The 25,316-nt window shown below is 39.5% G+C and overlaps 1 protein-coding gene across 6 annotated transcripts in view; it reads left to right on the top strand.

Moving 5' to 3' along the window:
* Positions 1-1,529: 1,529 nt before the first annotated feature.
* Positions 1,530-25,316, top strand: part of SCAF11 (SR-related CTD associated factor 11) — a 70,127-nt gene continuing 46,340 nt past the window's right edge. For 4 of the 6 annotated variants that reach the window (XM_036867221.1, XM_036867218.1, XM_036867220.1 and 1 more), the window contains exons 1-2: positions 1,530-1,732; positions 23,707-23,760. The gene's annotated coding sequence lies outside the window, so the exon portion shown is untranslated. The remainder of the gene's footprint in view (positions 1,733-23,706; positions 23,761-25,316) is intronic. The other 2 variants (XM_036867219.1, XM_036867216.1) reach the window with 1 other exon arrangement.

Genomic DNA, 25,316 nt, shown 5'->3' with positions numbered 1-25,316 from the left:
TATATTCCTATATACTCCTTCCGCAATTATTTACCCAGTCCTAACTGAGGGACAGGCGCTGTGCCAGGAGCTGTTGTTCGGAAAGTGTTACGGCATTGTTCCCAGCGCTCACTGTGTGAGGCAGACACTGAGCAGACCAAACACGCTGAACAGGATGGGGTTGTCAGAGAAAGGAGGAGGGGGCACAGCAGCCAGCCTAGCCTGGGCGAGTGCGGCAGGGAGGTACCCAGTCGGCGGGGTCCCGAGAAAGTGGGGAGGAAAGTCATCCCAGGCAGGGTTCAGCGTGGCTAGAAGAGCGCAACGCGCACGGAAAGGGAGGAAGGGGCAGACGACCCGAAAAGGTGCGAGCGGCAAGGTTGGATGTGACTGAGACTTGGGTGAGCCAAGTCTGCGGGGTGGCCCGGGGGCAGAGCTTCATCACTCGGGGCTGCTGGCTGGACAACGACGTGGGCGGGGTGGGGGTGGGGTAGGGACTGCAAGGACCCGCTGGTAGAAGAGGGGTAGACACCGATGGCAGGAAGAGTAGTCAGGAGCGTGAAGAAATTGTCCGGAAGAGAAACTATAAGGTTAAAGAGTCAGTGACTTTTAAAAACAGCGTGAAAGGTATTTTTGAGGTAAAATAAAAGATTTGACGACCCAACGGAGAAGGAACTGACAATGGCACGAACGTTCAGTATCGCACGCTCCGACATATTCTTGAATGAATCATCGCATGCCACTATCTAACCATCAAGTGGATCCGGATCAAGTTTAATTTTTTTGTTGTGGGAATTAAGACATGGGGATATGCCTAGGCTTGATGAGTCACGTGGGAAACCTCTCCAAGGCCTTTTACAAATGCCCACCCGGAGGGAAGAAAAGAGGTGGGCTTACAAGTTATGGCCACTTCAGCCTCCTCGCAAGATGTAATTCAGGAGGGCAACGCTGCTGGGTGAAAATTCAATACACCGCCAAACAACATATCAACACTCTTTTCAATATCAGATTACCATAAAGATAGGATAGCAAATGCCGCGCAAACCGCCTCACGTCCCGGTCCCCAAGACCCTTCTTCATTGTCTTCAGCAGTTTACCCCGTACAGCCGCCAAAGCAGGGCGGACTCCAGCGTGCCACGCACGGCGCATGCGCAGAACCCGAGGCTTGAGAGGAGAGCTGAAGCTCTGAGGATGTTTCCCAGAAGCCCGGGCCACTCGCTACCGTCCTCCCTCTTGCTCGCAGGCCGCGTGACGTGACTCCGCCCGTCACGTTCCTCTGTCGCAAACGGTGGTTTGCCAGCGCCCCCTTGCGGTCCGGTTGAGCGCTGCAGCCGTGCACGCAGGGCCAGAGCGAGCGAGTAGAGAAAGCTCGAAGGGTCCCGCCGCCGCCGCCGCCGCCGCCGCCGCCGCCGCCGCTGGCGTCACCGTAGCGCGCCGACCTGTGGTGGCGCGGCTGAGTGGATAGGAGCGGTGCTGGGGGTGAGGGGGAAGAGGACGCGCGGAGCGGGGAGGGAGGAGGCCAGACGAGGCGGGGGGAGGGGGAGCAGCGGTGGCGCAAGCCGCGCGGAGCCGCGCAGCCCGGGTCCGCTGCCGCCACCCGCCCCAGGCAGCAGAGCCGGCGCCCCAGCGGCCCCCGGAACACCTCAAAGCGGACGAAGGAGTCCATGTTGGGGAACTTGGCGGCGGCGTGACGGGGACCTAGGGACCTGCAGTGGGGCCGCCGCCGCCGGAGCCAGCGCCTCGACCTCAGTCTGAGGTAAACACGGGCCGACCCTGGGGGTGGACGGGCGCGGGCAGCTGTCGGGGCGGGGTGGGGGTTACGGGCCGGCGCAGAGCCGGTGAGCGGGCCCGGGGCGACGGGAGGGCGGACAAAGTTTCGGAATCCGCGCGGCCCAGGCGGCGTTCCGCGTACGGAGGAAAGTTGAAGCCGCTTCTCGAAGCGGGGAAAGCTGCGGCGGGGAGGGCCCCCCCTTCCCTCTCGCCACCCCACGAGGGCGGCCCCGTTTCGGCCGCCGCCGCCTCGCTGTCGGTATCCCGTCCCATTTCCTCCTTGTGGCCTACCCGCCTCCCGCCGCCTCTGCCGGCGCAGCCCGTACCCGCCCGGGGGTCCTGGGGGAGTGGGTTGAGGCTAGAGGCTCAGCTACAGGGTCGCCACACGTCCACCCCCTCCCTCCGGGGAAACGTGTCCTGCTGGGCTTCCGGGCGCTCCCTGACCCCCGCGCCCGCTTGACTTGGGAGACTTTGCTTTTGTCAATAGCGTCCAAGCCCGCTTGTGAAACCAAACTTTACTGCGCCGTGACCTCTCGGAGTGCGCGACTAGGGAAGTGCCGGCCCTTCTGAGCATCCGCGTTACCCCATGTCCTGAATTTCAAACTCTTCTCCCACCGCCGATTTTTAAACCAATTTCCTGGACTGACAACAAAAGGACCAGGAGATCTAAACTTAGCTGCACCAGTCGCCCCTCCTCAGATACTAGGAATTTTGAACTATTAAAGTCAAATCTTAGAGATGGCTGGCCGTCTTGCTCCCCCTGCTCCCCATTTTGAAAAATGGTTCTAAAAGTAAGCGCCTGATTTAGAGTAGTTGATTAAAACATTCAGACTCGAACGCGGAATTTTAAAATATCCTCAAAGTATTTCTGTACCGCAGTACCTAAAGTGTCTACGAGGTGAGCGTTTTTCATTCATTTTGGATTGCATTTTAACATTTTTGTCATACTACTAGTGAACTGAGATTTTTAGGCAAAACTGACCAAAACGTTTTTAATGTAATGCTTTGGCTAGTAGATGTTGTTCTAAAATTTTCCCAATTTGGGAAATTCACTGAATATTGGAAAGGGCATGTTTAATAGATGCATTTTTTTCGTTTTAAAAGAGAAGCTAATTCATACATATATGACCACTTACCTCAGTAGCAAGATATTGAAGTACATTCTTAAATAACTGGTGGTTTTTGTGTTTTATTGGTATTAAAATTTTGATATGTAATCAAGTCTTTTTCCAGACTGTTGCTTTCTATTTCCTGTTTCTTTGGCAGTTGGCTTAATCATTTCACTTTTTTTGCTCTTGGCTAAGAGCTTCAGTAAAAAATTTGTGGGACTTTTGTTTTTGTTGTTTAACTTACTGGGCAGAAGAAATGAAACTGTCTTTGGATTTCTTTTGTCTTATACTATCCTATCAAAGATAATCTGAATTTACTTTGTGTTTTGTTTATGCAATATGAAGGTTTTTTTTTAAAAAATTAGCAATTCTTATTGTAACTGTATTTTTTCGCTGTATTATTTTTTGGTGCTTGCAAGTACAGTAATAATCATTGCCTTTTATATTCAGATAGTGACCTTTTTGCCTGAGAATTTGAGTACATCTTAAGTTTTTGGCTGGGTAAGATTTGGATGTCTCCTTACTCTAAGTGTATTCATGCTGTAAAGACACTCTTCACTATGTTAAGGGGGAAAAGAACTGTGGAAGAAAATGGAAAATTGTTCCTAAATATGCTGCCTGAAACATATGTCATGGAGAAATTTTTAAGGGAAATTTTTTTGTATGCCTTTAGGCAGTGGTAACGGGGTCCTTGGGTTAAGATTGAAACTTTTCAGAGATCATTCGGCTTTCCTATAATCCTTTGGGCACTAACCAATACTTTAAACAGTTTTCTTTAAAAGCTGTGCTGTTAATCAGAGATAGGATGAATCAGTGTTGTTACATGATGTTGATTCATCAGTAGCATCTTTTAGTAATAAGAGAGTGCAGAATTATCCTACTCATCTATCTAATACTGAACTTTTATTTTTTTTAGTTTTCATCAGTGAGAAATAGCTGTAAAACCTTACTAAGGAGAGTGGCAGGCATAAAAGTAATAGTCAGCCCTAGAATAATTTTCATTGTAACTTCCTTTTAGTAAGCTCTGCCATCATTTACGCTTGTCTTTTAGTGATGTAAATTGGATCTTGACTTACCTTGCCCAGTGAAATAATTTTTTTTTTTAAATTAAATTTATTTTATTTTTGGCTGAGTTGGGTTTTCATTGCTGCTCACAGGCTTTCTCTAGTTGTGGCGAGCAGGGGCTACTCTTCATTGCGGTGCGCGGGCTTCTCAGTGCGGTGGCTTCTCTTGTTGCGGGGCACGGGCTGTAGGCGCGCAGGCTTCAGTAGTTGTGGCACGCGGGCTCAGTAGTTGTGGCACACGGGCTTAGTTGCTCCGCGGCATGTGGGATCTTCCCAGACCAGGGCTCAAACCCACATCCCCTGCATTGGCAGGCGGATTCTTAACCACTGCGCCACCAGGGAAGCCCCAGTGAAATAATCTTAATTGTATCCTCTATCCTGAAGAGTAAGTTAATAGCTTTGTATCTTATCTTGCATCCGAGTGCTAACTTTTAGTAACACTGACTAGAGCCTAGAGTTAAAATACCCTTTATCATTTTATTGCTGTTCCCAAGACTCATCTTTGCATTGTTGTGGTCCTCGCTTTTCTTATTTAAAGCTGTGGCTTTGTAATTCCTAGTACTTAAGCACATAAAAGTTCAATATAAAATGTAAAAACAGCATTGTCATCGCTCACAAAATAATGTCCTAGAAGGTTTCACCATGACCTTTCTTCACCTAGAATCTTTGACACTCAACAGCCAGAGTGATCCTGATAAAATATATCAGATCATGTCACTTCTCTTCTCAAATGGCTTCCCTTCTCAGTCGTAGTAAAATCCATAATCCTTATTATGGTCTCCCAGGCTCTGAGCCTTTTGAGTCTCTTCATCCTCTCTGACTTCATTACTTCACTCTTTCTATTCTACTATTGAGATGTTCTTTGACTACTCCGTAAAACACAGGCCCTCCTCCCACGTTTCTTAGCCCTTTTTAAGCCAGATTTTTCTCCATAGCACTTAACACTTTCCAAGATACTGTAGAATTTACTAACTTAAGTTTATTATGTTTTTTTCTTTACTCAAATGCAAGTTCTATGAGAATGGGGTTTGTCAGTTTGGGTCACTGTTTTGTTCCCAAACACTGAACAATGTCTGACTTACAGTAGATACTTAACAAATACGTAATGAATTAACGTGCTTTCAGCTAGAAAACATTAAAAATAGTAAGTGTGGTTTGAAACTTGAGACTATGCAAGTCTCATTCTTTTGCATAAACTGCTGATATAAGTTGGAAAAAAGAGATGCTAAAATGGAATCACAGTGGCCTCTAACATTGAAAAAAAAAAAAGAAAAAAGTTTGTTGGAGGAATGTGAGCTCCCAAAGAATACTGTGAAGGTCAGAGAGGAGGTGAGTGTGGTATTACAGAAACCAAAGGAAGAGAGTATTTCAAGGGGAGGGTAGAGTCAAGTGATGATGAGAGTTGAATAAGGTGAGAGCTGAAAGATTTTTCTTTGGGGAATCCCCTGGTGGTCCAGTGGTTAGCCCTCCACACTCTCACTGCTGAGGGCCCGGGTTCGATCCCTGGCCTGGGAACTAAAGTCCCACAAGCTGCGTGGTGTGGCCAAAAAAGAAAAAAAAAAAAAGAGGTTTTTGTTTACGTTTAACAACATGGAGCTAATTGGGCTTTATTTATTTATTTATTTATTTATTTATGGCTGTGTTGGGTCTTCGTTTCTGTGTGAGGGCTTTCTCCAGTTGCGGTGAGCGGGGGCCACTCTTCATCGCGGTGCGCGGGCCTCTCACTATCGCGGCCTCTCTTGTTGCGGAGCACAGGCTCCAGACGCGCAGGGTCAGTAATTGTGGCTCACGGGCCCAGTCGCTCCGCAGCATGTGGGATCTTCCCAGACCAGGGCTCGAACCCGTGTCCCCTGCATTGGCAGGCAGATTCTCAACCACTGCGCCACCAGGGAAGCCCCATTGGGCTTTTGAACAAGCAGGATAGTAAGCTTATTTTTAAACCGATGCTCCAGTAATTGCGTAACTAGGTCTAAAAGTACTGGGATCAAAGATTAAGAAATTATCTACTCACATTACAGAAGAGACTTCATGTTTATCAGATATTTACTGTGTGCCAAACACTCTGTTCTAGACATTTTGCATGAATTTTCATTTGATCTTTTCAGCAGCCTTGCAGTATTGGTTGTATTTAATAATCCATTTTACAGAAAGGAGTCTGAGGCTCTGGAGAAGTTAAGAAGTAAGATGACTTGCTAAGTGTCAGAGCACTTGCTAAGAATCTATACCCAAGTCCATCTGACTCTTTGGCCTTTAGTTAGTTGCTGTGTCAGTTGACCTCCCAAACTCTGCATCAGTGTTGTCTAGTAGTAGAACTTCCTGTGATGATGGAAGTGTTCTGTATCTCTGCTGCCCAATATAGTAGCTGATAGTAACTGTAGTAGATAGTGGCTGTTGAACACTTGAAATATAGCCAGTGCAGTCGGGGAACAGAATAGTGGTACTGTGTTGGACAGTGCAGATGTAGATCAAAAGAATCCCATGAATAATAAAGCAGAGTCTTTTCTTATTATAAGAAGAGATGGAAACACATATTCCTCATTTGAAAGGAGTACTGTTTTGCTTATATTCTAGTTTTAGATGCTGTAAATGAATATAAGTAATCTTTTCCTTTTTTTTTTTTTAAACAATCTCAAACTGTCAGAAAAGTTGCAAGTGCAATGCAAAGAACTTTTCCCCCAAAGCTATTTGAGAGTAAGTTGCAGATGCAGTCTCATCACCCCAAACAAGGACAAGGACTTTCTTTCTGTTACATAAACAATATTAAAATTAGGAAATTAACCTTGCTATATTACTACCATATAACCCTCAAACCTAATCCAAGTTTTGCCAGTTTTCACGGTAATTTCCTCTATAACAAAATGATCCAGTTCAGAATTTTGTGTTGCGTTCATTGAATTGTAATGTCCTTCAACCTAGAACAATTCCTTAGCCTTTTATTGATTTTCATGACCTTGACACTTGGAAAGATTACGGGTCAGTTTTGTTGTAAAATTTCTCTCGATTTGGATTTGCCTGATATTTCTTCATGATTGGATTCAGACTGTGCATTTTTTGGTAGGAGTATCACAGTGATGATACTGTTTTCTCATGGCATCCTGTCAGATGGCATAATACAGTGTCTGTTTGTCCTCTTACTGATGATGTGCACTTTGATCTCTTAATTAAGGTGAAGTCTCCCAAGCTTCTTCACTGGTAAGTTTTTTTCCTGTCTTAGTAATTAATAAGTACTTTGTGGGGAAGTATTTTGAGACTATATTAAGCCCATTCCTTATCAAACTTGCTATTTGTTGATTCTCAGATTGTCCCAGCTTTGGCCAGTGAAAGCCCCTTCAAGCTAGTTTCTGTGTTCTTTTGACTTGCTTTGAGCACTTCCTTACTTTTTGACACAAGAAAATGTTCCAGGCTCACCTTAAACTTTCCTTGCCACAGCCCTGGAATCAACCATTTCTCCAAGGAGTGGTTTCTTTTAGTGGAGAAAGGAGTTTAGAAACCAAGATTTGAGCGCTGTATTTATGTCTCCATCTATATGTAAAAAACCATGAGTTGGTACCAGTTTCTCCAATTTCAATACACAGTGTTTGCTTTAGTTTTCTCCTTCTCAAAATGTATAACTCCTTTCTCTTAAAAGGAATAGCCTAGCTCCCATTATCGTCCTTAGTGTTTTTACTTACATCATCAATCCCCGGTATGTAGCCAGTTTCTCATCGCCACTGCTGCTTTCTCCCCCGTCTTGCATAACATGTTCACTCTACTTTGGCTCTGACACCTTGTGCCAGGATGCATTCCTCATTCCAGGCTTCTCTTATACCTCATGCAGAGCATCTTGCCATTCTGCTTGAGTTCTAGTACCTCACTCTGGGTTCTTTCACCATCCCTCATGAGGACACCTTGGTCACAGAGTTGGGTTCCAACACATCCAGGAAGAATAGCAGCATACAGACATGGTCTTTTAAGGATTATACTTACTTGTTTTTACAAAAGATTATTACACCAAAAGTTATAGTGAAAATTAATGACCAGATATGTTCTCAACTTTTAATTTAACCCCCCTTGAGATTCTCACATCTCTTAGTGATAAAACTGATCTTCCTCCTTATTTTTCCTTTTACCTTAGAGTTCTCAGATGTACTTTTGAGAGAGTCTTCTTAATGTAGTTTTAGCAGTAAGGTAAAAATTAGTTGAGTTCTTTTGTGTGTAGGTTTTGGAGTCAATCAGACCTGGCTTTGAATGCTGATTGTCCCATATACTACTGATTGTCACCTTTCCTAGGTGACTTAATCAATGTCCCAGTTTCCTCACCTATTTTAATTTTAAGTAACATTTACCTGAGTCCAGTGGTAATAGCAGCTAACTCCATCTCTATCTTTCATCCCCTTAAGTTAGCTCTGTTTAGTGAGTGATTATCAAGCCTTCAATACTAGAGTATTGAATCTTGGTGGTGGTTTAATTTAGAATGTACTGTGATATGTGTTTTGAGGGTTAAATGTGCAAAGGTGTGCCAGAGTATTCAGTTCATTTCCTGATAAAAAAGTAGGCATTCTCTCTACCTTTAGTTCTGTGCTCCAGGTTTGTTGATATCTATGTGTCTATTAGGTCTGGGGATGAAACATGGCCTTTGCTCTTGGGGAGCGTAGTCCTAATCAGGCCTTCTTTATTGCTCCCCAGTGTTGTTTGTATTTTTTCCTAACTAGTTTTCCATAGCTTCCTCGCTTTCCCCACTTTCTGCTGCTGGATTATTTTCGAAACTCCCGATTTAAACATCTCAGAAACTACTCTCAAAATAGATAAGTGAGAGAGAGGTGGACTTTTCCTTAGTGATTCTCTGCTTTCTACAAAACACAATTTAAGTCCTACCTTGGACTTAAAGTCCCTTTACATTCTGGCCCATAATTGTGTCTTTGCCCTTATCTTCTATTAGTGTTCTAAATGAATTCTTTCTGACTAAATTAGTCCTGAAAAGTGACCTGTACCTCACATTTGGCACTTAGCATATGCTATTTTGTTGTTCATCTTTTGTATCCTATTTTTGCACTTCCACTTTTTGAAAGGATATAGTATCTTAATCTATCTTTGTAGTCCAATGCCAGGCTCAATACCCTAACCATAGTAGTAGTTTAGCAGCTTAAAGTAAACAAAAACAGAAATACAAACATTAAAAAGAGCAGCCACAGCAACATTGCTTTGAAAATTCTCTGGGATCAGTGAAACAGCTTACAAATGATACATGATTTGTTAACATAAATATTTTGTATGCCTGGATGGCCTGTCAAGAAAATTGTTTCTTTAAACTACTGTTCTAACTGGGAATAAAATATTAATAACTTAAAATTTTGTAAGCTATCATTCACCTGAAAACCTTATCATAGAAAAGCCTTCTTCAGGGGCTTCCCTGGTGGTGAAGTGGTTAAGAATCCGCCTGCCAATGTAGGGGACACGGATTTGAGCCCTGGTCTGGGAAGATCCCACATGCCGCGGAGCACCTAAGCCCATGCACCACAACTCCTGAGCCTGCGCTCTAGAGCCCGCGAGCCACAACTACTGAAGCCCGCGCGCCTAGAGCCTGTGCTCCGCAACAAGAGAAGCCACCGCAGTGAGAAGCCCGCACACTGCAACGAAGAGTAGCCCCCGCTCACCACAACTAGAGAAAGCCCGCGCGCAGCAACGAAGACCCAATGCAGCCAAAAATACATAAATGAATGAATTTATTAGGGGGAAAAAAAGGCTTCAGATAGGACAGCTTTAATGATTTAGGCCATATTTCTTTAGGAACTGTTTGTTGTACATGTCCAGTTACTTGGACATAAACATGAGTAATATGAGGAAGATGCATGAAACAAAATATCTTTATTGTTTCAAAACTGCTACAGAATTAGATAAAACTGAAACAGAACATGAAAGAGAAACAAATTCAATCAAGCCCTTAAAAGAAGTTTATAGTATGTTTCATATTAATATAGCCATTTCAACTTTCTTTGATTATTACTTGCATGATGTAATTTTTTCCCATACTTTTATTTCTGTACTTTTATTTACTATGTCCTTATGTTTAAAGTGAGTTTCTCTCCCCCCCCCGCCCCCCCCCCCCATGATGTCATGCTTCCCTCCTGGCTGTTCCTAAAGGCAGCCATGGAGCTCAATAAAATTTACTTTCCTGGAAAAAGAAAATAAAGTGAGTTTCTTGCAGACAGCATGTCAGTCTTTTTAACAATCCAATCTGACAATCTCTTAATTGATATATTTAGATTATTTACATTTAATGTAATTATTGATATGGTATGCTCCTTTGTTCCCCATTTACTGCCTTTTTTTCATTCTCATCCTAGGGCTTTTTTTTTTTTTTTTTAAACATATACATATATCTATTCTTTTTCAGAGTCTTTTCCCATATAGGTTATTACAGAGTATTGAGTAGAGTTCCTTGTGCTATACAGTAGGTCTTTGTTGATTATCTGTTTTATATACAGTAGTCTGTATATGTTAACCCCAACTTCCTAATTTGTGCTTTCCCCACCCCCAACCCTTCCCCTTTGGTAACCATAAGTTTGTTTTCTGAGTCTGTGAGTCTGTTTCTGTTTTGTAAATAAGTTCATTTGTATCATTTTTTAAGATTCCACATATAAGTGATATCATATATGTCTTTCTCTGTCTGACTTACTTCACTTAGTATGATAATCTCTAGGTCCATCCATGTTGCTGCAAATGGCATTATTTCATTCTTTTTTAATGGCTGAGTAATATTCCATTGTATACATGTACCACATCTTCTTTATCCATTCCTCTGTCAATGGACATTAGGTGCTTCTATGTCTTGGTTATTGTAAATAGTGCTGCAGTGAACATTGGGGTCCATGTATCTTTTTGAATTATGGTTTTCTCTGGATATATGCCCAGGGGTGCGATTGCTGGATTATATGGCAGCTCTATTTTTAGTTTCTTAAGGAATCTTCATACTGTTCTCCATAGTGGCTATACCAATTTACATTCCTACCAACAGTGTAGGAGGGTTCCCTTTTCTCCACACCCTGTCCTGTTTGTAGACTTTTTGATGATGGGCATTCTGACCAGTGTGAGGTTGTTGTAGTTTTAATTTGCATTTTTCTAATGCTTAGCGATGTTGAGCATCTTTTCATGTGCCAATTGGCCATCTGTATGTCTTTGGAGAAATGTCTATTTAGATCTTCTGCCCATTTTTTGATTGGGTTGTTTTCTTGATATTGAGCTGCAAGAGCTGTTTGTATATTTTGTAGATTAATCCCTTGCTGGTTGCATCTTTTGCAAGTATTTTCTCCCATTCTGTGTGTTGTCTTTTTGTTTTGTTTATGGTTTCCTTTGCTGTGCAAAAGCTTTTAAGTTTAATTGGGTCCCATTTGTTTATTTTTGTTTTTATGTTCGTTACTCTAGAAGGTGGATCCAAGTAAGTCAGTCTTTTTAACAATCCAATCTGACAGTCTCTTAATTGGTATAGATTATTTACATTTAATGTAATTATTGATATGATATGTTCCTTTGTTTCCCATTTACTGCCTTTTTTGGACTAGGTGAATATATCTTAGTGTTCTACTTTAAATTTATCTTTGGCCCTTTTTTTGGGCTGCATCTCTTTGCATTATTTTTTAGTGGTTGCTTGAGATCTTCTCGTGACAACTTGAAATGTGCCTAGTTTGAATTGAAGTGTGCAGTAAATATAAAATACACACTAGATTTAAAAGACTTACTACCACAAAAATAATATAAAATGTCTCATTTAATACATTTTTTATTGATTATATGTTGCAGTATTAGTATTTGGACATAATAGGATTAGTAAAATTTATGAAATTGATTTTATCTGTTTTAACTTTTAAAATATGGCTACTAGAAAATTTTAAATTATATATGCAGCTCACATTATATTTCTGTTGGACAATACTGCTCTAGGGATCATAATATATATGCCAGAAGATTTACTTAGAATTCATATTTACCGGTTGAACTAAATGCAGAAGCCCTGTAATTCCCCAGTGACATTTATCTTACGTTGTTATATGTATTACACGTATACATGCAATGAAAACCCCATTAGACAATTATACAATTTTTGCTTTCAATAATCATATACTTTTTAAAAGGACTTTAGAGGAGAAAAAGTAGTTTCTTAAATATTCCTAAATATTTATTATTTTGTTTTTGTTCTTTGTTAATGAAACTTCAGTTTTCTCTCGTGTTATTTCTCTTCAGCCTGAAGCACTTCCTTTAGCCTGTCTTTTAAAGTAGCCCTGCTGGTGATAAATTTTCTTAGTTTTTCTTCACTGAAATGTCTTTTCCATTTTCATTTTGTTTTTCTTTTGAGTTAGTCTTATTTGATGTACACAAAACTTTGTCAGTTTTTAAATTTGTGCCTTTCACCAAGTTAGGGAGGTTTTTTTGGACGTTATTTCTTGAAATATTTTTTCCTGTTCCAATCTCTTTCTCCTTTTTCTGGACATGATTAGAACTTTGGATGTTGTCCATAGGACCCTGAGACTCTTCATTTTCTTTCAGTCTTTTATTTCTCTGTTCTTCAAATTAGATCACTTCTATTGTATCTTCACATTCACTGACTCATTCCTTTGCATTTCCATCCTGTTGTTGAGATCTTATTTCAGACATTGTAGTTTTCACTTCTGAAATTTCCATTTGTTTCTTTTTTTTTTTTTAATATAGTTACTATTTATCTGCTGAACCTCTGTCTTGCTATTCATTTCTAAAGTGTTACTTTTTTCCCCATGGAGCATAACTTATTTATATATTTAGTTTAAAATCATGCCTGACAAATGTGTTGAGTAAATATTATCTAAGGTTATTATACATATTAATAAATCATTCATTCAAAGCTGTTTATTGGGCACTCATTTGAAGGCATGGTGCTGGATCCTGGGTTATATAGTGAATAAGGCAGATAACAGCTTAATAATTTTATAGTCATTTGAGTCATTAAAGGTGTTACTGCTTCTCATTGTTTGAATATTTTTAATATTTAGTGACTTGGATTAATATTTGTTTTATTTTCTGGCAAAAGGCTAGTGAGTTCCAATCCTACTACTTACCACTGGCTTTGAGACCTTGGACAAGTTACTTAATTTCACTGTATGTAAAATGGAGATACCTTCTTCAAAAAATACTGTAACAGTTAAATGAGATAACTTATGATATATCAGAAAGTAATGGCTACTACACCAGGACCAGATGGCTTCACAGGCAAATTCTATCAAACATTTAGAGAAGAGCTAACACCTATTCTTCTCAGACTCTTCCAAAATATAGCAGAGGGAGGAACACTCCCAAACTCATTCTACGAGGCCACCATCACCTTGATACCAAAACCAGACAAAGATGTCACAAAAAAAAACTACAGGCCAATATCACTGATGAACATAGAGGCAAAAATTCTTAATAAAATACTAGCAAACAGAATCCAACAGTACATTAAAAGGATCATACACCATGATCAAGTGGGGTTTATCCCAGGAATGCAAGGATTCTTCAGTATACGCAAATCATTCAATGTGATACACCATTTTAACAAATTGAAGGATAAAAACCGTATGATAATCTCAGATGCAGGAAAAGGTCTTGACAAAATTCACCACCCATTTATGAAAAAAACCCTCCAAAAAGTAGGCATAGAGGGAACCTACCTCAACATAATGAAGACCATATATGACAGACCCACAGCCAACAACGTTCTCAATGGTGAAAAACTGAAACCATTTCCTCTAAGATCAGGAACAAGACAAGGTTGCCCACTCTTACTGCTATTATTCAACATAGTTTTGGAAGTTTTAGCCACAGCAATCAGAGAAAAAGAAATAAAAGGAATCCATATTGGAAAAGAAGAAGTAAAACTGTCAACTGTTTGTAGATGACATGATGCTATACATAGAGAATCCTAAAGATGCTACCAGAAAACTACTAGAGCTAATCAATGAATTTGGTAAAGTAGCAAGATACAAAATTAATGCACAGAAATCTCTTGCATTCCTGTACACTAACGATGAAAAATCTGAAAGAGAAATTAAGGAAACTCCCATTTACCGTTGGAACAAAAAGTATCAAATACCTAGGAATAAACCTACCTAAGGAGACAAAAGACCTGTACGCAGAAAACTGTAAGACACTGATGAAAGAAATTAAAGGTGATACAAACAGATGGAGAGATATACCATGTTCTGGGATTGGAAGAATCAACATTGTGAAAATGACTGTACTACCTAAAGCAATCTACAGATTCAGTGCAATTCCTATCAAATTACCTATGGCATTTTTCACAGAAATAGAACAAAAAATTTCACAATTTGTATGGAAACACAAAAGATCCCGAATAGCCAAAGCAGTCTTAAGAAAGAAAAACGAAGCTGGAGGAATCAGGCTCCCTGACTTCGGACTATACTACAAAGCTACAGTAATCAAGACAGTATGGTACTGGCACAAAAATAGAAATATAGATCAGTGGAACAGGATAGAAAGCCCAGTGATACATCCACACACACATGGTCACCTTATCTTTGATAAAGGAGGCAAGAATATACAATGGAGAAAAGACAGTCTCTTCAATAAGTGGTGCTGGGAAAACTGGACAGCTACATGTAAAAGAATGAAATTAGAACACTCCCTAGCACCATACACAAAAATAAACTCAAAACGGATTAAAAAGCTAAATGTAAGGCCAGACACTGTAAAACTCTTAGAGGAAAATATAGGCAGAACACTCCATGACATAAATCACAGCGAGATCCTTTTTGACCCACCTCCTAGAGTAAGGGAAATAAAAACAAAAATAAGCAAGTGGGACCTAATAAAACTTAAAAGCTTTTGCACAGTAAAGGAAACCATAAATAAGACGAAAAGAGAGCCCTCAGAATGGGAGAAGATATTTGCAAATGAAGCAACTGACAAAGGATTAATCTCCAAAATATACAAAGCAGCTCATGCAGCTCAATATCAAAAAAACAAACAACCCAATCCAAAAATGGGCAGAAGACCTAAACAGACATTTCTCCAAAGAAGATATACAGATTGCGAACAAACACATGAAAGGATGTTCCACATCACTAATCATTAGAGAAATGCAAATCAAAACCGCAATGAGGTATCACCTCACACCGGTCAGAATGGCAATCATCAAAAAATCTACAAACAATAAATGCTGGAGAGGGTGTGGAGAAAAGGGAACCCTCCTGCACTGTTGGTGGGAATGTAAAGTGATACAGCCACTATGGAGAATAGTATGGAGGTTCCTTAAAAAACTAAAAACAGAACTACCATATGACCCAGCAATCCCACTACTGGGCATATACCCTGAGAAAACCATAATTCAAAAAGAGACATGTACTGCAATGTTCACTGCAGTACTGTTTACAGTAGCCAGGACATGGAAGCAACCTGAGTGTCCATTGACAGGTGAATGGATAAAGAAGATGTGGCACATATATAAATGGAATATTAGCCATAAAACGAAACAAAATTGAAATATTTGTAGTGAGGTGACTGGACCTAGAGTCTGTCATACAGAGTGAAGTAAGTCAGAAAGAGAAAAACAGATACCGTATGCTAACACATATATATGGAATCTAAAAAAAAAAAAGTGGTTCTGATGAACCTAGGGGCAGGACAGGAATAAAGACTCAGACGTAGAGAATGGACTTGAGGACACAGGGAGGGGGAAGGGTAAGCTGGGACAAAGTGAGAGAGTGGCATGGACCTATATACACTACCAAATGTAGATAGCTAGTTGGAAGCAGCTGAATAGCACAGGGAGATAAGCGAGGTGCTTTGTAACCACCTAGAGGGGAGGGGTAGGGAGGGTGGGAGGGATACGCAAGAGGGAGGGGATATGGGGACATATATATACATATAGCTGATTCACTTTGTTATACAGCAGAAACTAACACACATTGTAAAGCAATTAATACTGCAATAAAGGTGTTAAAAAAAAAAAGAGAAAGTAATGGCTAGAAACAGTGTGAAAATCACAGCCAAAAGTCCAGTTCTTGGGGCATTTGAAGCCCCAAAAATAAGATTAAATTTCGGAGAGAATCCCAGTATCTGCCCATGCCTGGTGCTAGCATGGAAAAGTGTTGTGTTTTTTTTTTCGCTTTTTTTAAAAGTAAGTTTTCATGGTATGTAATAACATTTCTAGGTTAGAATAGTAGTGTATCATAGGAGTAGGATTGTGAAATGCCTCTTTAAATTATGTGTGAAAAACTCATTTGAGAACACATTCATCATATACTTACATAACATAATAAAATTGTGTTTATCTCTGAGATGGCTACCTAGGTTGAGTTTAAGAAATTCTGATAATAGGCATAGCTAGAGTAAAGAGAGAGTGGATGTCCTGTGTACTATACATAACAGTTGCTCCCCCCTCCCCCCCGTATTAGTTTCACTATAGCAACTTGTACCAATTTGGAAGGGATTAGTACAAAGGAAGTGACATTTCTTGAGGAACCAGTCAAAGAATGACATTTAACATCTGTGCAAAAAAGAGACTGATTTCTAGAGTTGAAATTCTATAATGTAAGGTTTTTATAATCTTGTTTAAACAGAACAGAGCAATATTTCAGAAGCAATGTTTTTGAACCTTGTCCTTTTACCCCCACTGCTGTAGATGAAATTCATTTCCATTCCTCTGTAACAAGCATTTGTGTGTGGTATTTTATTGTGTTTCCTCTCCTATAATTCTTAGGATTTGTTTATTTGCGAATGTTTCCTGTGCCTTACATAATTTTCCCATCTCCTTTTTTGGGAGGTAGGTAGACAGGGATTACCATTTAAATTCAGGAGTCTCTCTAAGGTAGATTAAAGGTTAAATTAAAGAAATGGTCTATAGTTTTTCTGTTTGGGGTTAGAAGAAAAGTATAAAAAGACTCCAGTTCTTTCTCTACTTCCTTGCTTCCTTCCAGGATCCCCTTTCCTCTTGGTTATTCTGCCCAGATATGAGAGTACATTGCTCTTGATCCCAAGGGCTCCTGTAGTCCTCTTGGGAGGTTTGTTGTGAGGTGAGTCTCTAACACCTCATTGTTCTTTTTGCTTTTTTGTCTCTAGTAGGCATAAGGTTTAATCTTCTAAATGTAAACTCTACTTTTCCAGACTTGTAACTCTTGCCTTCAGCAGACCTGTAATAAATGTTGAGGAATGGGTGATGGAAAGAAACAAAAATGTAAGAGCTTTAGGTTTGCCTTTATCATTTAAATTAGTGCTTTAGTAAATGGGGTTGAGAAAATGGAGGTGAGAATCTCAAGGACAAATGAGGATTACATAATCACTTCCTTCTTCTATTCTCTCCTCCATACCTTAGGCAGGGGTGGGATTTATTAGAGAAGAACTGCATAAATACATATTGAAATTATTAGAGTACATATAACATGCTGCTGTTCTATAATTGTTTCTCATTTGGAGAAATAGTGGAAGCCTGTCATATTATTATGGTATCTTTATCAAACTCTTTAGGGTTAAACTATCCAAGCATGTAGAAGGCACTCATTTTTCTTTTTTAATTAAAGTACTGCATTGTAGGAATAATCTTCTCATAGAGTGGACAACTGTCACATAAGAGTAACCCAACTGGGAGCCATCTATAGTGCCTGTCTTCCCCCATACAATGAAAAACCTGCTAGCTCTATACCATCACTAGGGTCTTAGAACGGATCTCTTTTTATAGTTCTGTCTTAGAATTTAGTGGGGTTGTGAAGTTGTGTCTGTTGCTTTTAATCTCTGTGTCTCCCCAAGCAATAGGTATGTGTTGTCTGTGAGACCTTTCAGTGCTACAGAAATACAGGAACCCTCAGATACCTCCTCTCAAGCTCAAATGTGGTGATGTAATTTGGGTGGTCTCTGTGTTGGCGATAAAGACTGAGAGTATGAGTGCAGTCGTCAGTGAAAAAGTACCTTTGTTGAAAAAGTTGATTTATATTCTTGCCCATGATTGCTCTGTCATGTTAGTCTTTACTTTTAAAAACATTTTAACATTTATTAACATATAGTAAAATTGACCTTTTTGGGGTATGTAGTTCTGTGAACTTTAATACATGTATAGATTTTTATTACTACCACCAGAGTCAGGATTCAGAATGGTTCCATCACCCCCAGAAAGCTCCCTTGTGCTATCTTTGTAGTCTAACCTTCCCCTGACCCAGGCAGCCACTGATAATGGTTCTTCATTACTACAGTTTTGACTTTTTGAGAATGTACTATAAATGCAATTATGTATCAGTAGTAGGTAATCTTTTGAGACTGGCTTCTTTCACTCAGTATATTGCCTTTAAGATTCATGTAAGTTGTTGAGTGAAACACCAGTTCATTTCTTGTCGTGGCTGAGTAGTATTCCACTGTATGGATGAATGTATCATAGATTGTTCATTTTGATGAGATCTAGTATATCAATTTGTTCTTTTCTTGTACTGTTTTTTTCTGGTTTTGGTATCAGGGTAATGCTGGATTCATAAAATGAATTGGGAAGTATTTATCTTCCAAACTCTGGAAGAGATTGTGTTATTGAAATGTTTAGTAAAATTCACCAGGGAAATTGTCTGGGGCCGGAGGTTTCTTTTTTGTAAGACTTTTAACTACAAATTCAGTTTCTTTAAATAGTACGGGGGCTATTCAGTGCTATTCTATTTAATTAGTCTTGCTAGAGGTTTCAGTTTTATTGATCTTTTCAAAGAATGAGCTTTTGGTTTTATTGATTTTTTTTTCTGTTTTTCTGTTTTCAGTTTCATTGATTTCACATTTGTTCTTTAAGGATAATTTCACTAGCTTGAAGATTTTAGGTTTTTAAAGTTATTTTCCATTTTAAACTAAGAATGTTGTTTCACTTCCTTCTGGCCTGTGTCGTTTCTGATGAGAAATCAGTAGTTATTCAAATCATTAACCTATCTTCCCCACATAAGTAATGTATTGTTATTTCAATCTACTTGTAAGATTTTTTTCCTTTGTAATTTTCAGCAGTTTGTCTGTGATGTGTCCAGGAATGAATTTCATTGGAACTATCCTGTGTGAGGTTTATGAGCTCCTCGCATGTAGAGGTTTATGTCTTTCAACAAATTTGGGGAGTTTCCAGCTATTATTTCTTATTATTACTCTCCTTTCCTCCCCCCCACCCCCAGCCCCGCCCCGCACCCACAGTCATTTTCCTCCCCTTCTTGAGCTCTTGACAAGAATGTTAGGGTTTTGGCATTGTTCCACAGTTTCCTGAGGCACTAATGATTTTTTTTTTTCCCTATGTTTTTCTCTCTGTTGTTTAGATTGGGTAATTTCTGTTGCTCTGTCTTCCAAGTTCACTGACTTTCCATTCTGCTGTTGAGTCTGTGCAGTGTATTTTCTATTTCAGTTATTGCATCTTTCAGTTCTAAAATTTTCATTTGGTGGCACTTTATTTCTTTGCTGTGATTTTCTAGCTTTCCATTTGTTTCAAGAGTATTTGATTTTACTTGTTGGAACATTTTTATTACCTGCTTTAAATCTTTGTCAGACAATTCACCCAATGCTGTAATATCTGTGTCTTCGTGGTGTTGGTTTCTGTGGGTTGTCTTTTCCCATGAGTGTTTGAGATTTTCCTGGTTCTCTGTATGCCAAGTAATTTTGGACATTTTGAACAACTTACAGGTTACTGTCTCAAGCTCTTTCCTGTCTGTTATATCCATGGTATTTTCTAGATCCCTGGAACATCCCCCCCCCACCCCCCACACACTTTTCTGTCTTCTGGCTAGAAAGCTCAGTCTTTGTTTACTCCACTGTGGTGTATACTTTCCACAGTTGCATCTGGAGCCAAATGACAGGAAGACAGGAGAAAAATCAATGAGATTAGCCCAGAGTTTCTTCAGTCAGAGAGTATGGTACCATTCCCTTAGAGTTTTAGGCTTCTGCTGACCCTGCTGCTGTCACTGTTGGAGCCATCGCCACCACAGAATTGCTTGGGAACTGGGGCATGGGGAATGAAGAACAGAAAGAAAAAAAAAGATTTCCTTCACTCTTGAGTATTGGGAGGCCCCTTTCCTACTCCTTGGGCAGAGCTAGAGGCCTTTTCTTAGAGTGCTAGCCCGCGCGCGCGCTCTCTCTCGTTCTCGCGCGCTCTCTCTCTCTCTCTCTCACTAGTGGTCACTTTATAGGTTTCAGGCTTCATTAAGCCTAGGCTGGAGGGAAAATTGGATGGGGAAGAAGTTATAAACGCACTACCAGTTTGATAATATATCAGATTTTGGGCTCTTCCCCAATCTACCTGTTATTGCTTACCTTTTAATTTTCAGTTAGCTGCTCCATTTATTCTGTCTAGGTTTTATAGTTTCATTCAGTGAGATTAACAAGGTAGAATGTGCTTATTCCATTTTACACAGAATGGAAACTTCCCAGTCTCACTTATTATCTGTTTTAGAATGTCATGGCAACTTGAATCTCCTTATTTTGTAGTTAAATATGGTTTGTCAATTATATCTTATTTTTTTCAACATATATGTGATCCTGCCATGTATAACAGTGCAAGTTTTGTCAAGGAGATGATGCTACATTAAGTGTAGAAGGAAATGGGAACATTAATTTTTCTTTTAGAGTAATAGCATAGATTTCATGAACTCTTACCAAAATTATATTACATTTGAAAAACTGTTTTCCTATTTTCAATTTAATCTATGTTTTCTGCCTGAGGATTTCTGGCTTGCCTTTCACTTTGGAAATGTTTTAGTTTTTATTCATTTTAACCTTTTAAAAATGATTCGTTTCAATAATTAGCTTATTGGTCATCATAGAGCATAGTATGAGGTGACATCCTTCATATTAGCGGAGTCTTTTGGCACTCACTTCCTGTTGCAGACACTGTAAGAATGTTAGAGACATTCTGAAGGCATATCTTTACTTCCTGGATCGATATATGAAGCTGCTTTTATTATAGGGCTTCCCTGGTGGCGCAGCGGTTGAGAATCTGTCTGCCAATGCAGGGGACACAGGTTCAAGCCCTGGTCTGCTTTTATTATAAAACCTATAAATGTGGATGACTTCAGGTTCTTTATTTTCAGTTTACCTAGTAAACCACAAGACATAGAATTATCTGTTCATCAGTGAATGGTGCTGAGAAAACAAGCCTTTTTTTGGATATAGGTCCAGAATGAAGGAGTTGAATATGGAAAGATTCCTCAAAATTGCTACTGTTGATCAACTGCTGACAAGCAAACAAGTCACTGATAACTCTGTCAAAAACTGAACTAGATAGAAAGTATTTCCAGGGCCTGATATGCAATAGTAACTGAAAGCAGAGTATGTGTCTTAGTCTGTTTGGGTTGCTATAACAAAATACCAAGACTGCGTGGCTTGTAAAGAACGAAATTGGGACTTCCCTGGTGGCTCAGTGGTTAAGAATCCACCTGCCAATGCAGGGGACGCGGGTTCAAGCCCTGTTCCAGGAAGATCCCACATGCCACAGAGCAACTAAGCCTGTGTGCCACAACTACTGAGCCTGCACTCTAGAGCCCGCGTGCCACAACTACTGAAGCCCGTGTGCCTAGAGCCCATGCTCCACAACAAGAGAAGCCACCGCAATGAGAAGCATGTGCACTGCAACAAAGAGTAGCCCCCGCTCACTGCAACTAGAGAAAGCCTGCACACAGCAACGAAGACCCAACACAGCCAAAAATAAGTAAATTAAAAAAAAAAAGAATGAAATTATTTCTAGAGGCTAAAAGTTCAGGATCAGGGTGCTAGCATGGTTGGGTGAGGGCCCTCTTCCAGGTCTCAGACTTTCCCTTGAATCCTCACATGGTGGAAGGGATTAGGGATCTTTTTGGAGCCTCTTTTATAAGGCACTAATCCCTTTCATGAGGGTTCCACCCTCTTAACTTAAGCACATCCCAAAGGCCCCCCATATTAATAATACCATCACCTTTAGGGATAAGGATTTCACCATGAATTTTGGGAGGATATAAACATTAAGACCATAGCAGTGTGTAAATGAATCCAATAAAACAAAAATTGATTGAGTTTTATATCCATTTCAGTTTTACTGTTGGTTGGTATTTATAAAGGTGGGGTGAAATACAAAGTATTGGCAGGAATGAAAATTTTGTTGCTGTTTTTGTAAATAGATATCCTAATTTGTTGGTTCTCCATTGAATTATTTTCTGATTAAGAGTTTTTTTTTTTTTTTAAAGATTTATTGATTGATTGATTGCTTGCTATGTTGGGTCTTCGTTTCTGTGTGAGGGCTTTCTCTAGTTGCGGCAAGCGGGGGCCACTCTTCATCGCGGTGCGCAGGCCTCTCACTATCGTGGCCTCTCTTGTTGCGGAGCACAGGCTCCAGACGCGCAGGCTCAGTAGTTGTGGCTCACGGACCCAGTTGCTCCGCGGCATGTGGGGTCTTCCGAGACCAGGGCGCGAACCCGTGTCCCCTGCATTGGCAGGCAGATTCTCAACCACTGCACCACCAGGGAAGCCCTAAGAGTTTTATTTTTAGCTAAAAAGTCTGATGTTGAAAAAATACGTAACTTGTGATCATGAATAGAGAGAAATTGGTGTGTTGAAGGGCAAACACTTTGTTTATTAAAGACCTGTAAATTATTTTTTTTAATTCATTACATTCAGTTAGATATTAACATACTCAGATCATTGTATGAAAATGTACTATGTTATAAAATTTGAAGAAAGAGAAAAGATACTTTTCTCTACCTATATGTCTAAACATTAGTCTGAAAAGCTTTTTCTGGGGATAAAACTTTATTGTGTGGGATCAGGTACAGCGTGTGTTTCATGTTTGCCTAATGGTCACTCCCATAGAGGAAGTGTAAAATAGTCAGAAAATCACCTTACCTGTTAGCATATATCCTTCGTTTGTTTTAAAAATTAAAATCCTCACTATCATATTTAAATTGACAATTCCATTTTTGAGTCCTTTAAAGATGGAAATGCTATAATGGTACAGAATAGTTGGGTGGGGGTAGAAAAATACATTTTAAATCCATTTGGTCTTCATTGGGAAGCCTTTTTTACAAAGGCATATGTTGCAAGGATACATCGGTGCTCATTGGGTGCTTCTATAATATCCTGTGCTTATCGCCATTACAACATCTGTTATACTCTATTGTTACTGATTTTTGTCTTTGTTTTTATCAGGTGTGTCAGTGCTTAAGGCCTAGTGGTACCTAGAAAATATGGAGCACTGACTAAATGTTTAATAAATAGAGAGAGAGAGAGAGAGAGGTAGGGAGGGAGGGAGAGAGAGAAAGAGAAGTAAAGAGGCAGGCTGTAGAAATGTGGGGAGTCCGGTGTGGGGCCGGTTGAAAAAGAAGAGAAAAAAAAGAGAAAAGTGATTACTGGCTAAGGATACCTAAAATCTGGAGTTCAGGAAGTAATTTAAATACTAGTAGTTGAATTTCTGGGCTCTTTAAATATCTTTTTGTATATCTTTTTCTAAATTGCTTTCTTAGGTGATAAGCCTAAGTGTGTTTGTTGGGGTAGATTTTCTTCTAATTCTCCATTACTCTGTTTTCAGTCGGTTTTCTCCTATATGCTGAAATGTGTTTTCTTGTGCTTCTCCCTCCCTGAACAAAATGTTTTCATTATTGTTTGCTTCCAGTACATATGTGTGTCTTCATATCTGCAGGCATATAGTCACTCTGTCGAAATGTTTTATGTTCTAGATAAATTATACTCACATCTGGGGCCCTCTGTAATAAGTACTTCTTTATACTTTCCTAGTCTCCTTTCTTCTGTACCCAAGTTAAATAAGGGAGCAGCTAGGTGAAAATGAAATGAAATAGGACTAATTTTCATAATTCCCTCTCCAGAAAAGTTTGATGGAAAACTGATTACCTGACTGCTCGACCTGAAGAATCTTAAGGGTAAGAAGCCTTGTAAATATTTGTATACTTATTAAAAACTAAATGACACTCTTAGGTACCACCTAGGAAATTGTGGTTGTAGCTTCACTTAAACATGACCTCTTCTTTTTTGCTGGAGTTGCCATATGTTACGGCATATAGTGTTTTTTTTTTGTTTTTTTTTTTTTTTTTTTTTGGCATATAGTGTTTTATCTCCTATATCTATATAAAGTAGAAAATAGGATACAAAAATCCTAGGGCTATTTACTTTGTGAGTCCTAGATCTTATGTCTTGCTTCAACATTTTTATTTCCAGATAAACAGGAATCTTGATAAATACTATTAATGTAGAATAAAGAACTTATTTATCTTTGTGTAAGTTCCGTTTGAAGAACTATTTGACAATTTAAATTTTGTAAACATTTTACTCATATTCTTTCTATATGTGGATATTCTTTGAGTTACAGGAGTTTTTAAAATTTGTTCACTTGTTAATAATGAAAATCTGAGAGTCATACAGATTTATCAGTTTTAATCCTGCGATATACATAAAATCCGTTTGGCGTGGGGAGGTATTCATGTGTTTGTGCATGTGTGCTAGTTGTTGAGTACTTTGTGCTAGTCTGAACACTTTAAATGGATTATGAGATTATGTAATTTGATTTTCATAATGACTGAAATGGTTACTATTTTATCTCCATTTTATAGATGAGGAAACAGGCTTAAAGAAGTTGTCACACTACTAGTAAGTGTCAGACTAGTCAATGTTTGAACCCAGGCAGTTTTTTTCTAAAACCAGTGCTAAAGGGACATTCCTATCTATACTGAAGAGTGCTGGTATTAAAGCTCCAGCACCAAACTTGCAGGCAAAGGATATTCTAAACAAAAACTTGTCAAAATAGCCCACTTGAAGCAAACAAGTCTACTTGCAAAGTGTGGTAAGAGTGTTATATGGTGGAAATCAGGTAGGAAAAAAAATTAGAGGGACCATTCTGCAAGGGATTTAAAAATTAACAGTGACATATTAGAAGCAGGAGGCAGTTGATTATGTAGCAAAGAAGCTGGAAAGGAAATAACTGTTAAGCTGAAGGAGTTAATTGCCTTAACCTTACTCTGAAGCGAACAAGTTGAAAGCACTAGGGCAAATATCCATGACAGTTTAAGCTAGATTGATAAAATAAATGTAGATAAATCAACAAAATCACATAGCCTTCAGGGAATTTTTAAAGAAACTCAAGAACGCCGTTGCAGAACCATTGACTCAGATGTGTAATAAGAAGCTGTTGTGCCATAGTACAGGTTGAATACAAATGTAAATAGATGCCCATACTTAGGAAAGCTTGAGGGGTCCTCTGCAATGAAAGACTGAGCCACATCTCCAAACTAGGCAGCCTTCTATAGTCTTTAATAGGGTTGGCAAACGTTTTCTGAAAAGGGCCAGATCGTAATTATTTTAGGCTTTGCCAAGTATACGGTTTCTGCAGTAATTATTCAGCTTTGCCATTGTAGTGCAAAAGCAGCCATAGGCAGTATATAAAGGAATGAGCATGGCTGTTCTTCAACAAAACTTTATTTAC

Source organism: Balaenoptera musculus, chromosome 10 (genome assembly GCF_009873245.2).
Source record: "Balaenoptera musculus isolate JJ_BM4_2016_0621 chromosome 10, mBalMus1.pri.v3, whole genome shotgun sequence".
Classification (NCBI taxonomy): Eukaryota; Metazoa; Chordata; class Mammalia; order Artiodactyla; family Balaenopteridae; genus Balaenoptera; species Balaenoptera musculus.
The sequence above is the reverse complement of the archived record's forward strand: the minus strand, read 5'-3'. Positions and strand labels throughout refer to the sequence as shown.